A 16,049-nucleotide genomic window follows, 5' to 3' on the forward strand; every position below is an offset into this window, starting at 1 on the left:
TTGACTAGATGTGTGTATTTCTTCTTTTTTAACAGTGTTTCAGTGAAACATTTCACAAACTGCAATTTATGACTTCTTTTGTTAAAGCTGCTGGTATCTATCCAGCTTTATAGTTTGGTGTGCCTTACAGTATGCAAACTGTATGCAGTATAGCTTCAGCCAGCTGCCACTTTGTATGCGTGTATAAACAGAAATGGGAAGGAGTCAGACGAACAGTGGGAGGAGTTAGAAGTGGGAAGGATTTTCAGAATCACTTTGCCTTTGGAGGTGTGGACACTTCCTGGATGAACATAAAACTGAGCAGTTTCGATTTGCCAGCCTTCTCAGCAGGCATGAACAATCAACTTATGCCATTTACTGGTACAGAGATTTGGTTTGTTATGTGAGTTTCCTGGAAAGTAAGTCCCCAGATCTAGAGGTATGAAGTTTTATTTATTTAAATCTCATTTCAGTGCATGTGCAGCAGCAGATCACATTTAATCAGCTTTATGATGGCAGCAGAGATGAGAGCAGAGAGGCCCCATTTATTCACTGGCTTAAAGGCACACTGCTTTTTACAGCCGAGTCAGTGCTGCTGCAGCAGAAGTCAACGAGGAAGTCAGCATGGAAAGCTCAGTTTCATATAATTCAAGGTTGCTGCTTTCACATACCATGTACTTCTCTGCTTCTTACTGCTTTTACATTTCTAGAAAGGATGAGGAACAGAAATCAAGTTGTTTGACTTACAATAAAATAAAATACTGATTACTGTTTTATCTAGTATTCTGTCCATGATAGTGTACATGAATACTACATGAAATTATATAGTATGAAAACTGTTATCTTTGTATGATAGATAAGTACTAGACTAGCTGCTCTTACAGGCCATTTAAGTTTGGCCAGTTTCCCTTTCAAAGGTGAGAATCAAACCCTGTATCTTGTGTCTGTGATCTAAACATCTTAACCATTATGCCAACCCTAAAAGTTACACCTACTCCCCATCAGGGAAGGGAATTGAACCCTGGTCTCCCTGAGAGACTTAACTGATTTGCCAGAATTAAATACTTATGTTGGTAGAGCAAAGCCCTGTTCTACAGCTGAAATGGAAAGCACAATATCACAGAATCAAGGTGTGTGGGTGCAGAATTGTATGTGTGCACAAATTTTATATAATGGGTTTATGTATAATATGAGTAAGCATGTTTTCTTTAGACAAAAATAAATAAACTAAAAGAAAGCTAGGTAAGAAGTGTGTGAAAAGTGAAAACATATAAGAGATTCATAGTAAAAGGTGTGTGTGTGTGTGTGTGTGTGTGTGTGTGTGTGTGTGTGTGTGTGTGTGTGTGTGTGTGTGTGTGTGTGTATACACACAAGTGTCTGGATCACTAGGCCATGCTACCTTGTAGGTATTTAGTGATTTAAAGTACCTGATGGCAGAGGCTTTGCTGATTCTTTCTTTCAGTACTACTCGGTTGTACACCTTCTTCTTCTTTTTTTTTTTTTTTTTTTTATTTTAACAAAGTTTTGGGTTCATCTTTCCTAACTCACTTACCCCATTGGCCGGTATGCAGTAATAGAGATGCAGTCTAATGTCACAAATCTTTGATGCACAGAAGTTGATGTGCCAGAACATCTGTTTCATTTGCTGTTACTCATGTAAGTGAAAAGCTTAACTGTGGACCCTCTTAGCCATGACCTCGGCCAGAAGTTGTAGTTAAAGGACATCTTAATCTTCCATGAGCAGAATGAGAGATTCTAAGCTGTGCTCTAGATGAGGAATAGGAGATGATTAAAGTCTTGGATCATAAGGGTTTAGGCCATTTGTTTCAGGACAATACCAGAATTTTTGATGTGGTCCTAAGCAAGGTGAAGAGCATCAGAGATGTTTAGTTAAATGCCAGTAGCAAAACACTGACTGTGCAACTTGTATATAGTGTGCTGCACCCAAGGAGTTAGATGTGAGGATTAGAGATGTAGCGGAATATTTTTGGCTGGCCTATCCCACTGAGAAGGAGCAAAAGATAATAGCTCCAGTCATGGTGCAGGGGGAGCTATATGTATCCTGAGTGTACAAAAGCTAGAACTTGCACCAACAGAAATTATTGGCTTTAGTAGACTTACATCAATGCATGCTGGGCTTAGAGATGGGGGATGGGGGAGAGGGAATGTGTAGGCCATAAAACAAAAATCCCTATGTCCATAATTATGACATGTATCCATTGATTTCTTTTCCAGGTAAGTGGGCTGGACTCTTGACTCTTTGTTCATGTCCTGAAAATTGTAGTCAGTGTATTTTCAGACAACAGGAATAAGAAGTCTTTTGACTCTTTTCTGCCATGACCTGCAAACTGTAATATGTCTTTTCTCAGACAACAGGAAGAAGTATCAAATAAGGTCTGGGAGGACAGCAGTGACTTCCAGCATCTAAGACTGATGAGAAGCACCTTTAGTCGTGGGTCTTCTGCTGTATGGGGAACAAAAAAGAACTTTATCATGTATGTATGTATGTTTGTGTGTGTGTGTGGGGGGGTGGTGGTAAGGGTAAGATTATGATGTGGGCTTTAGAGGAGTGGATAATGATGAACTAGGGAAAGGGTCAAAGGTGACGTAAGGGATTGTTATGGTTATGGACACGTATTTGGGAAAAATAGCAGAGGGCTAGTGTGGCAGGAGATGAAGATGAGGCTAGTTATTAGCAGTTATTCGCAAATGACAGGGCACACAAGTTGTGGAAGGGAAGAGTGGGGAGATTTTGGAAGTGCAGTGCAAGAAGGTGACAGAAGGGCAACAGACAAGCTGAGGGCAGCAAATGCACAACCTGAAAAGTTGGTAGAAAAGGATAAGAGGGGAACTTGACTTTTTCAGGTGTATAGCAGAAAGAAGGAAGAGAGTGACTTGGCAAGGCTGAGCAAAGATGGGAAAGAATATTGTGAGAGACTGGGGAAAGGCAGCAATATTGAATGAACACATCAATCTTTGTAAAGGAAGAGAAAGGAAGGGGTACCATGCTAGAAGGCTGGTATGACAAAATGCGGAGGGCCTGTGACTGACATTGTGATCTAGAGGGGGGAGGTTGAAAGAGAAATAGATTGCATAAATTATAATTAAGCACAGGAACTGGGTAAACTACCATTCAGATTCCTCAGGAATCTGGCTGTTGTACTGCCAAATCCCCAGAATGTGAATCAGACCACTGTCCAATGTGGAAGTGATTGAGGACTGGAAGAGAGCAGCTGTGATACCCTTTTATAATGAAGGTAGGAGTAGGAAGAATCCAGATAACTGCAGGCCTGTTAGACTAACAGCAATTGCATGGAAGATCATGAAGCAAATATTGAAGGGAAAGGCTGGTTTACTTCTTTGAGGTTGCATCAACCAGGATGGGTTCATGGTCAGAAGCAGCTGTCAGAAAAAACTTGATCCAATTCTATGAATTGTTTGCAGGAGAAAACTTGACAAGGGTGTACAAGTGGATGAAATGTACGTGGATTTCAGCAATACTTTTAGGTTTGAGATGTGCATGAGGCTGTTGGGAAACTGGAGGAGTTGAGGTACAAAGTCAGACATTAAAAAAAAAAGTGTCTGTTGGGGTGTAGTGCTTTTTAGTGTCAGACATATCTGAGGAAACAGAGAGAGGGATTTCATCTCATTACTAATGATGCAAAGTAAGGGGCTACAGTAAGGATGGTGGGGAGTCAAAGGAGTTATTAGGAAAGGCTGGCTAGTTGACCTGAAAGATTGCATTTGAGGTTGAATACAGACAAATGTAAGGCAATGCACCAGGACCACAGCAGCCTGGTGTGAAGTTTCAGCTCATAGGAATAGAACTAATATCACAAGAGAAGGAAAAATAATCTGGGAGTGCTGATCACACCTGGCCAGGATGCTGAGGAGAGTTTATAGGATCATAGGAGATTACTACGCTGTTGACCCGGAGGTCATTTTAAGCCTAGCCATTTCATGAAAATCCAAGCCAAGGCAGAAACCAGGAACCGACACTGGACGTTAAACCACTTTTATTCCAAGTATTTAAAAAGCCAGTACAGCTCAGACCACAAAAAATGAAACACACGTGTAGAAGTTGAGCGTGCTTTCTCTTCGTTAAGTAACGAAGCTTCTTCAGAACATACTTCCTTCTCTAATGCCCTCATTTTATATACATATCAATGAGCATTAATTGGCATTAATTAACCTCTAATTACCCCTTTTAATTGATTTTAAGGGTAACACATTAAATACAAACCTAAAAAACTTACAAACAAAATATATCCCAACCAAAAACTCTCTCGAATGTGTAAAACAATATATGTGTATGTTATTAAGTTTGTTCCCCTAAAAATCTAACAAATATCATTAAAAACCATTGCTGAAGTGTATAACTTCACAACATATAAAATGCAACTTATTTATGTAGGCAATTGGTGTAAAAACACTTCACCTAAATGTTGCGATTACATAAATAATCATCCCAATGTAATAGCATAGACATTCTAGGTAATAGCCAGGATTGCATTTAGTGATGACAGCTCATGTCCCGAAGGGTTGTGGGCTCTATCCCTGGTAAGAATTTATGGTACTGCATCCACATGTCCAGGTTCCTCTTAAACAGTGTCATAGAGGTGCTCTGTTTCACATGAACTGGTAGTGTGTTCCAGTGATGCAGCAGTCAGTGGGAGATAAATCTGTCCCTCCAGCATGTCTTATTTAAGTCGCAGGCCATATTTAGGTCCCTGAACCAGGTAGCACTATTCCAGCTTGATGTACCGATATACAGCAAGTTCATTAGGTTTGAGTCTTGGATTGCTGTGTAGCCCAGGCATAAGTCTCCCCTAAGAAGTCTATATGATACAGAGCATAGTGACAGGGACTTTAGTTGGTCTGCAAAAGGCATGCTGAAGGCCCTTGATCTTCTTTGTTACAAACCTCTGAGGTCTCTCTAATTGCTGTAGGTGCTTAGTACGGTACATGCCAAATGGGGTGTTATACTCAGTTATGGGCTGGATAAGTGCCAAGTATAGGAGGTTATAACTTTTTTTTGCTCTTGAGGTGATGCCTTTACTACTAACGTGTGCTGCGTAGAATGCTTTCCTTACTACAGTAGATACATGGTGGTTGAAGTTAAGGTCGGAGTCAGCTTGTGATCCCTGGTCCCTTACCATTTCATGTGTACTGCTGTTTTGATAGTGTGAGGGGTTGTTGTTTGAGCCAAAGGGTTAGAGGACATCTCAACATCAAACATAATGGTAGTGTAAATCCTGTAGGGATGGACTCCACAAGAAAGACCAAACACTTTCTTTATGTGGAGTACTGAAGAGGCAACAACACCTTGAGTATTGTGTGCTGTTCTGTAGACTGTACAAGGAGTCCGATGTCAGATTGTTGGATGGAGATTCATGGAAGGCCAGCAGAAGTTTATATGAATAAACTTTACCACAAACCCTTCTCACCTGCGGTGAGAGCAGACAGGGAAACAAAGGGATGTGCAAGATCTGTTGGAGAGTTGTGAAAGAGTTGTCTTGAAGTTGATGGCCAGTGGAGAGAGAGGAGGGAGGCACAGATAGCTGATTAGTGGGCACAGACAGCTGACTGTAGTGACCAATATACACCTTTCTTCTCTTCACAGAAAGGGTCACGAACCCAATGAATGGATATCCAGAAAGAATGTGGGCACAGGCCATTCAGAAAGGCATAAGAAAAAGGAAGAGGAGGTGAGGGGAGGGCAGGAAAGAAGGTGAAGGAGATTGATGAATGCAGTTATAGAGCAGAATACTTACTGTCTCCTTTTGCCATCATGCATTTATTGAACAAGTTACTAAATGTTCTGGGTAAACAGTGTTCATTTCTGATTAGTTTTAAGAAATCAATAAATGTTTTTGCGGGTGATAATACAGACAACTGATAATACAGACAACTGATTAAGTCGAGCTTCTAGAAAATCATATAATAGCAGTCGAGCATAGGTAGAACTTGAAGACTCCACACTAACAATAACTGGAGACAAGAATTATAAAAAAAGTTGGTGAGGTATTAAGTTTCACTACACAACTGAGTACTGTGAGTCTGGTTTTTACAGTCAGTCAGCTGCTGTTGGAACATTTCTATTGCTTGGCAGGAAGCTCTTCACACCTAGGTTCAAAGGTTTTGTTCAGGATCATTTCTGTTTCATGGTTCAACCTTGAGGCTTTTTGGAAGTCATTACAGTAAGGACTGGGATTTCTTGGGATAAAGAGCTTTAGAAGTTCTATGCTTAGCACCCCTGAAAGTCATTACTGGAATATTGTTGAAGAACTTTGCCCAATAGGACTGTACAACTAGAGTCTATACTTCTCGGTGACAAACAAAGGGCCCAATTCCAAAAGATATGCCCCGAGTGTTAAGTGATCATTTGCACTGCAAGAGTTTGACAGCAGTTGTTTTGGAATCTGGCTTGCTCTACAAGCCTGTTTATAGGTAGGTCTTTCACCAAATTAAGTCATTCAAACTGAGAACAAGTCTTTTGGAGTTGGTGAAGACTTGCAGTAAGAGCAACTCTTTTGGAGTCTGACCCCAAATGTGTTCCAGTGTTGTCATTCCATTGGTTTGAAAACCTGCTTAAAGATACTCTGTAAATGCCATTGCATGGGTGAATTTCCTAGCTGCAAGTTTTGTTTTGTCTTTGTCTGGTTATCTGTTTGTTTAGTAATGACATAAGTATACTGATCCTTGGGAAACCTTTTATGCAGTGACTGCATATGTAAAATATCAGTAGAAGAAACATTTATACACTATAATGCATCATAGTAACATTGCAAGCATTTATGGAAAGGTGGCCTGCTTACCTCTCAACTGCCTAGATTTTTGCAGGATGTCCAGATTTTTCCCTGATATTTTTGCTCTGTTCCTCATAAAAGTTTGGGTTTTTTGACAAATAATTGAGGACAGAAGTCATTAATTAATGATGTGCATTTGAGTTCCAAACTTCATATAATTCAGAAAATGCATGATTATGCAAAGCACTTTACTGTATCAGCTTTCTAGGATTATAAGAGCAATATTTAAAATTCATCCCTGTTTTGAGCTCTTTGTACCCCCCCATAATTTTTGGCTTTTTTCAGATTTGTTGGGCTAAGAGGTTGAAAAGTATGGTGGCCTGATGTTCTGCTTTATGCATTGCGTTGGCAGCAAACCTATATTTCTGATGTTAAAGTTTGCTTTGGTTTCAATTTTAAAGTTGAATATGACAATAGAGAAGTTAGATAAATTTCTGGTATGCTGTGGTTCCCACACAAGAAGACCTCATACATTCATAGGTGTATGTCTAGGCATGTGGTCTTAATGATCACGGAGAAGTTTGGTCAGTGCCTGTCTCGAGACAAAGAGGATTGGAGCCCTGACTGTGACCCAGACAATCCAAGTTTAATTGACCTGGGCACTCATTACTAAAACCTGGGTATTAACTAGAGTATCTGTGGTATTACATTCGGATGAAATGGCTAGGCTTGAAATGACCTCCGGGTCGATAATTTAGTAACCTCCTATGAGTCTGTGATTAGTACCTCTACAAATGGAAGAATCAGGTAGGGAGTTTGTGGGAAACTGTCTATTTTTGACTTGCCCATTTATTGAGGAAGTGTGATGTTACTGCTTGTGATCTGACACTTCCCTTGGTATGGTGGGACTGCTGTTAATAAAAAGTAGATTGGCACAGAATACGGCATAGACAGAGGCTGTAGTTAACTATTGCTGCACGTGGGGATGTGTGAGAGATTGGCAGCTCCACTGCAAGGGACAAAAAAAAAGACAGAAAGAGAGAGACAGAAAACCCTAGTCAGATTAAGTGTAATATACTTGGGTAGTATTAGCTGCCCCAGTCAAGGGGAGTCATACCACATATACCAGTGTTGACTTTACAAATACCCATCCAGTCAATGAGATTGGTCTTAAAGGTAGCTAGTGTGTGACAAAGCCATAGCCATACCTCTTAACCTCTTAGAGCAAGAAATCTGGACAAAGCCATAAATAAAAGAGGTACAAAGGCCCACAAATAGGGACAATTTTTAAATATTGATCCTACAAACTTAGAAAGTTGGTAGACTAACAGGTTGTGCATTAACATGAATTTTCTGAAAGGTATGAATTCCGAAACTCAAATGTCTGTCATTATTTTTTTAACTTCAGTCTTTAATGATTTGCCACTAATTTGCCAGAAAATAGCAATTTTATGAAAAATAGACCAAGAATATGAGGGAAAAATCTTGACATTCTGTGAAAATCTGTACAGTTGAGAGGTATGGATAGCTAGGTTGGGAAAAAAAAGTGGCCACCCCAGCTATTAGGTGCTACAGTTAGCACTGTAAAAGGGATGCAACTTGGTCCCTGGAAGTCAGTGCTGCTTGCACTTTTGGGCAGCTGGTCAGGATTATAGTTGCATCAGTCATTTAAGTTGCCATGATTGACATCCTGGCTGCTTGCAGTGCATGCAGGTATAGTTTGTTAGGAATTGTAGTAAGGAACTAGTAAGATCTTTGCTGCTATTTTGAAAGGGGTACTTTCTATGCATAATAGAGGCATGATAGCTTTTTCACTTCGTTTTTTTCCTTTGGTCCTCAACTCTGGAGAACTTTTTTGTCAGCAACTCAATCAGCTCTGGGTTGAAGGCAGGGGGCTGCAAATGCATGATTGTATAGGGTGGCAGTTGACCTAGCTACAGATAAAGTGTCTGACCTTCTTTCTAATCTATGGGAAGTGTACTCCATAGTTTCTTATTTTATTTTATTTATTTTATTTGTATTTTCTAATCATTTGACCTTTTCTGAGATTTTCCCAGGAGCATTGCCTGGTTAAGTGACTTAGGTTAAGGCTCATATTAGATTTCTAGGCTAATGTCTCAAGAGCCCTTATAAGCCTAGCCATTATTACCTGAATTTTACCAGATTTTTGCTAGCTAAGGGCAAGAGGATGGCTTAGGTTTGTGCCTATGCCTTTTGTGTATTTTACAGACTGCCCTGTCCATAAGGGACATGGCCACCACCCCTCGGGTAAATTTACTATTCCCCATCCATTGATCTAAACTGTGTTTGAAGTCATCAGGGAAAGGCTCTGTAGGAAGCCTGTTCCAGTGAAGGAGTAGTCTTTGAGACATGTCTGTCTCTCCAGCATGTTTTGTTCATGCTACAGACCAGGTTTAGATTCTTAGAATGGATGGCCTTCATGCAGTTTGTATTACAAATGTGTAACACTTTCATCAGGGCTGGATTTGAGTGCCTTATAAGTTAGGCATAGATCACCCCTTACTAGTCAATAGGAGACAGAATAAAGGAATAGGGCTTTTAGTCTATCTGGATGGGACATGTTTATACCCTGTATTTTCTTTGTGAAGAACCCCTGAGGCCACTCCGGCTTTTGCAAGTGCCTGGTCAAGTACATGTCAGAAGGAGAATTGCTCTCTATTGTTGGTCTTATGAGGAACAAGTACAGTGAGACGGTAACTTCTTTGCATCTGGATGCTATGCCTCTACTTGTAAGCAGTACCACATAAAAGGAGATCCTCATCATTGTGGACACATGGCAGTTAAAGCTCAGGCTACTAACTAGATGTGTATCTAGATCTCTCTCCTCTTGAGTCCTCTCTTTGGGTGTGCTCTTAATGTTGTGATTTGCAGGGGTATATGACTTCCTAAAGGATATAATTATGTATTTTTTGCATTTAGTTTTAGGCCATAGCAATGGCACCAATCATTTGTCTGTGTCCGACACTTCTTAAGGATATCTACATCACTGAGGTATTCAGCTATTGACCCTAACTTGCAGTCATTGGTAAACTTTGTTAGTCAGACACCATCTACATTATCCTTGACCTCAGAGAAATATATTCCGAACAGGAGAGGTCCCAGCACTGAGCCCTGTGGTACACTGGTCTATACTAGATCACCGAATGCTTAAGAAAGTGAATGGTGATTAATCGACCCTATATAAGCGAAAGCTTACAATTTCGAACTGTCAGAACAGCGATTTTTTTCCTAGGGAAAAAAATCACTGTTCCAAAAAAAAAATAAATAAATACTTTAGACATTATATTAAGTGGGAGACTTTGCCCCCCACACCCCCCCTCTTAAATATACCAACTCCGAGACCACACTACAGTGCTGAAAATGGCAAAGTAACGAAGCAGCCAAGAGAATTCTTTCCCAGGGAAAGAATTCGCTTAAAAGCCGCTTTGATATTTTGCCGTTTCAGGCTTTTGAGTTTGACCAAGATGCATTTGTAATGTGTCTTCAGTCTTCTAATAGGGAACCCGGTACACCACTGGTAACTGGCCTTTTGCTGAATCTGCCTTTTCCCACTCTAGCAACATGTGTTTTGCCCTTGAGCCATTTGGCTATTCCTCTGGTGTTGTAGAGATTTATACCTAGTTTTTGGGTTCATCTGTAATACATTGGTGGGAATTGTATCAAATACCTTAGCCAGGTCAAGGTAGGCAGTATGCACTGTTTTACCCTTAACCATGACCCCAGTGACTTTCTCAAAGAAGTCCACCAGATTGAGCAGGCATGACCAGCTGTTGACAAAGCTGAACTGGGTTGGGTCCAGTGTTTGTAGGTTTCCTATGTCATTATTTATCAAATCCTTGATTATTCTTTCCATGGCCTTGCATATAAGACTAATCAAACTTATAGGTCTATAATTTCCTGGGTCTGTTGATTGTCCCTTTACCTGTTGAGGGATTACTGTTGTTGTCCTCCACAGTGAGAAACAGTGGTTAAATAGATCCGAGTGGGTCTGATAGGTCCTGTTACAAGCTATTTAAGAGGCATCCTGGGATATTGTCAGGACCCATCAAAGCCATGTGTTTAGCTTTAGACAACACAGTGGCCACCTGTTCTGTTGTGATGACTGGTTGAGGAATGGTGGAGGGTATTTCTTGTGGGGGTTGCTGGAGATGATGGGGAGGTGAAATTTGAGTCGAATATATTGGCCAGAGATTTGCTATATCTTTTGGTTGGGATAGGTGATGCCATCTACAACTAACTCTGGTCATTGTTGGCTGTTTCTCTTAAGATTGCGGACATAACTGAAAAATTTCTTATGCTTATCCTTAGCGTGGGAGGTAAATTTTGCCTCAACATTTGCTTTTGAAGACTTGACTAGTAGCTTGATTTGCTTGTTTAGAATAATGAGGAAGGTTTTGCTCTGTTGTGCACATTCTGTTTTACTTCTAGACAAAATTTTCTTTCATTGTACAATCTATTTATACTAGGGTCCACCAGGGTGGCTTGTTTTTTGCAGTTTGTCCTAGGCTTATTTTGGTCTGGTACTGTTTTTTTCTATGCAGTTGTTTATATGGTCATACAGGGCTTTTGTGTATGCCTCCACATATGCTTCTGAGTTTTCTGGGTTTGAGGGAGCTTGGAAATTAGCTGTGCTGTCGCTTAATAGGAGGCTGTTTGCCTTGGAAAAGTTCTGAGGTTAGGTGGGGGTTATAGTTTTATATGTATTTCAAGGGAGACCACTTTATGATCTGATTTAATGAGTGATGATGTTACACTTGGGGGAGGTGCAACGCTCTCCCATATTTTGAGTACCAGGCCTAGGATATTTGTATCCCTAGTGGGAGTGCAGACTAGCTGCTTCAGGGCATTTGCATTGAAAAAGTCTAGAAGTCTTTGAGCCTGCATGCAAGTCATCATGTGTTCTTCCCAGTTAATGGAGAGGTATTTAAAATTACCCATGAGTATGGCATTAGGCTGAATGATAAGTAATTCTGGTAAATTCAGGTATGGGGTGTGGTTTTCGTGGTTCATGTTGGGGGTCCTGTGGCTAGCATGGCTATGGTAAAGGATTGTTCCTTTGTTTAGTTGGACATGGAGTAGCTTAAGCCTGTCATATTGTTTGACTAGTCTTGAGGTGTATTCTTATCCTTTATGTAGATGGAAACACTTTTATTTATTTATTTATTTATTTTATTTTACATTTGTTTACCGGGCTAGTCCAACTGGATATAAATCCGTTTTCAGCAGAGGCCCGGGGGGAAAAGCTCCTCAATGGTTAATACATTAATTCATTTACATAATGAAAATACAATTTTGTAAAAGGTACGTAAGCAGGGAGACACAAAATGCAAACAGAACAATTTAACAATAAAGAAAGAAAGGAGGAAGTAGAAAAGTAGAATTAATAAAGGTAAGCATACAGGGGGTGAGAGAAAATATAGGATCTAGAGGTGAGAGAAAAGAGAGAACAATTAGTGAGCAACATTAAAAAAAAGGCAGGGGATAAAGGATTTAGTCTGGTTTGGTACAAGGACATAGCCAATGAGTGTTAAAGTATTGTTTAAGGTTAGTTTTGAATTGGTGGGGAGAGGTAGCTAGTCTTAGGTTGTTTGGGAGGGCGTTCCATAGTTTTCCGATGGAATTGGCAAAAAGAGCATCACCTCCTGAATTATTGGATTTCGTTGTATGAACCAGGACACTATTAGAGGATCGAAGACTATTTAGATTAGAGTAGGGGGTTAAAAGATTGTGTAGTGAGGGGGTTTTTTCTGGCTCTTTGATAATTTTATAAGCTTCAGTAAGTTGGTTAAACTTGAGAAGGTTGGGGAGTTCTAACCAGCCTAGTTTTCTTAGGTTAACGCAATGATGAGTTCGATAAGGTTTCCCAGTTACAAATTTGGCAATATGGTTATAAGCTACAGATAGTTTATTGAGCTCAGTTTTTTTGAGGAAGGAAAGAATCGGAGAAGTATAAAGTAGGGTGGAGAGAAGGTGAGTACGTGCTATGGTTAGTTTTGTATGGGGCGTGAGAAAGTTCTTAATTCTATACATGGAACCAAGTTTCTTGTTAACAGTTTTTATAGTTTGGCTAATGTGAATATCAAATTTGAGCTTGTGGTCAATTGTGACTCCTAGTAGTTTGGTGTTAGAAACAGGCTCAATGATGGTCCCATTTGTGGACCGAACGTGGAAGGCCGTATTAGTAAAGAGTGAAGTATGTTGCCCTAAAGAAGAGACTAGGGTGGGGAGAATTAGTAGTAGGTTAGTTTTTTTCGGGTTTAGGATAAGTTTCCGTTCAGTGAACCATAATTCCACTGCAGTAAAGCAGTGTTGGGTGGCTTTCTGGAGGTTATTAAGAGAGAGATCAGAGCAAATCAACGTAGAGTCATCTGCATATTGAATGCAGGTGGCTTTGGGGTGGCTGAATGGAGATCATTTATAAATACCGAGAATAGAAGGGGGCCAAGTATGGAACCTTGGGGAACTCCTATTGTGTTAGGTAGAAGGTGAGATAGTTTACTTTGCCACTGAACTGCCTGTTGTCTACCAGAGAGGTAAGCCTTGAACCAGTTTAGGGCAGGTCTATCAAGGTGAAGGTTTTCAAGAGTTTGTAGTAAGAGTTGATGATTGACCATGTCAAAGGCTTTTGACAGATCAAGAAATAGAGCAGAAGTAATTAGTTTGTTGTTACGGTTGCTGTTGATTGTATCAACAAAGGAAAGGAGGGCAGTAGTAGTACTATGATGGGGGCGAAAGCCATGTTGAGTTTTGGATAAAAGATTATTTAAAGTGAGATAATGTAGGAGTTGTTTGTGAGCACATCTTTCCATTATTTTTGCTATAGGTGACAATATTGCTATCGGTCGGTAGTTAGAAGTTTCTGTGGAGGAACCACCCTTATGAAGAGGGATGACGTAGGATATTTTCCAAAGAGAGGGGATTTTGCCTTCGGAAACACCTCCATGTTTTGTCCTTTCTTGTGCAGTGGGTGGTCAGAACACGTGAAAGGCATTATAGCACTTTCTGTAGCTTTGAACCATGTCTCAGTAACTGCACAGATGTCAACATTCTTCAGGGTGAGGAGTGTTTCCAGGGAATGTAGTTTCTTGTTGAAACTCCTAGCATTGTTCAGTACTGCTTTTAGCTTATTCTGAGTAGATTTTGCTATGTTGGAATGTTGTCTGGCAATGCCTAAAAAAGCACTATGGTGTGGATAATGTTTAGCCAGTATCTGAAAGCCTAGTGGCAACATGTGAAAACCATCCCTGGCAAAGCAGCATGGCCTGTCAATGTTCTCCCAGGCTGACAAATGTTGGACCCCTTTGGAATGCCACCAGTAGCTGAGACAGTTATTAAAGTCAGTCACTTTCTGGAGTCACCCAGTAGAAGAAAACAGGGTAAGGGAATCAAATCCTGGACTTCAGAAAGCAGATTGCTTGCAACACATAGTCTAATCCTCTGCACAAAACTGCCATTTCACTGATAAATCATATACTTTTTACTAAGCATCGTGGGTTATGCTGGAGTTTCAGATGCCATGCATTCAATCTTGGCTTACCATGTGTGCATATGTCTGTGGATAGATGTCATTCTGCATATGAGAGATCTTGCTGCATAATCTGACAAACTACTCTGATACTGGCTTTCTTAAGTATTATAACATCATCCATGTGACATGTTCTCAGGGTATGTCACAATAAACCTCCCTCAAACCATATAAAATCCTTGATCCCCCCAAGATGCCAAAGAAAAGTATTTTGCGCCTCCTTATTCAGAATAAGCATATGCTGTACTATAACACACATGTATGCATGTGTATTTGAAATAACCAGTATCTGACTTACTGAAGTATTCATGTACTATGGATTTGAAATAAAGTAGACATCTTCATTCACTGTTTGTTTTATTTTAGCACAGTGTTGTAGAACATTACAAAAATAATTAAGATTTAGTATATAGTATTTTTCAGACCTTCTTGGGCCTCCCCTGATACGGGACTGACTTTTCCTAGGAACACTGGGTAGATCAGTGTAAGACAAATTAAAAAAACTGAGGTCATAGGAAAGATGGAGGAGGAGGAGTGGATGTTTACATATTCTTTAAGCTACATGGGAAACAAGTATACAGATGGGAAACCTAGTCTAAGATAACATTAGAAAGGAGTTTATGGTGGGAGTGAAAAGTAAGAAATGTACACAGATCCGTGAGGAGATCACTGTTAAGAGGCAAACAGGTTCTTACTCATGAATTTTGTGAATGCGACAAAAAGTGCACTGGAAATGCTAGTTCACTTTTTGAACCCATATAGGTATGTTTGTGGGCTATTATTGCTTTAAGCAGCTGCGAAGAGTAAATTAGATGGGATACAGGTTGAAAATTTCATTATGAATTCTTAGGGTTGAGGGCAAGGTAAAATGTATGAGTTTAAGGGGCAATAAAGATAGCATATAGACCATCTGCCATGACAAATCATTACTAGGATACACATTACTAGGATACAGACTATCTACCATGACAAGTTGTTACTAGGGTGTGATTCTCTGCCCTGAGAATTCATGACTGGGATGTTTTAATAACTTTCTACACATTATGTTGGGAAAGTCTGTGAAAGGTCAAGAGGGTTGGGTCATAATATATGCAGCAGTAACACTGTGGTTGTGGGAAGAGGGCAGAGCTATAAGAAAAAGAACTTAATAGAGAAGAACAGTAGTACCAGTGTCAGAACATGACGCTCTTAAAAAGTGACGCAGGTACATATGCATTAACAGAAAAATAATCAAACTGTAATAACATTTCCTTTGTTATTTTCATATAATATAAACCTTAACAATTTTCATTCACGTATACATTACATAAAATACCCAATTTCCTTAAATTTGACTCCTCCTCTTCCTGAATACTTGTCTGCATTTATTGTTCCCACAAATTCTATTTATTGCTATGTAATTTGCTCCTTCCCTTTTATATAGATCTGACTTCTAAATTCTTTTATCTCTTTTACAGCATTCAGTGCTTCAGTTACAGTTAGTTTAGATTTTGATTTCCATTTTATATACTGATTACTTTTTTGCAGCCAATGGCATTAAACTTGGCAAATCCTTAATATGAATGAACTATTCAAAACTTTAATATCCAGCTTTAAAGAATACTTTCCTTAGTTACAAGCAGTTACTTAACCGTTTGCTCCCCCACTCCAAAAAAAAAAAAAAATCAGAAAAAGGGAAATTTTAGAAACTGCCAACTTGTTATATTCTCAAAATATGCTCTGCATTACATCTGTATATCCAATCACACCTCCAGAATTTGCTATCTATCTGAGAA

At 39.7% G+C, this 16,049-nt stretch overlaps 1 protein-coding gene across 4 annotated transcripts in view; it reads left to right on the plus strand.

The window, feature by feature from the left end:
• Nucleotides 1-273: 273 nt before the first annotated feature.
• Nucleotides 274-16,049, plus strand: part of LOC122787738 (protein rapunzel-like) — a 107,489-nt gene continuing 91,713 nt past the window's right edge. For 3 of the 4 annotated variants that reach the window (XM_044054602.1, XM_044054601.1, XM_044054603.1), the window contains exon 1: nt 274-418. The gene's annotated coding sequence lies outside the window, so the exon portion shown is untranslated. The remainder of the gene's footprint in view (nt 419-16,049) is intronic. The other variant, XM_044054604.1, reaches the window with a different exon arrangement.

The sequence above is a fragment of the Protopterus annectens genome, chromosome 13.part0 (genome assembly GCF_019279795.1).
Source record: "Protopterus annectens isolate FY-2018-M chromosome 13.part0, PAN1.0, whole genome shotgun sequence".
Classification (NCBI taxonomy): Eukaryota; Metazoa; Chordata; order Ceratodontiformes; family Protopteridae; genus Protopterus; species Protopterus annectens.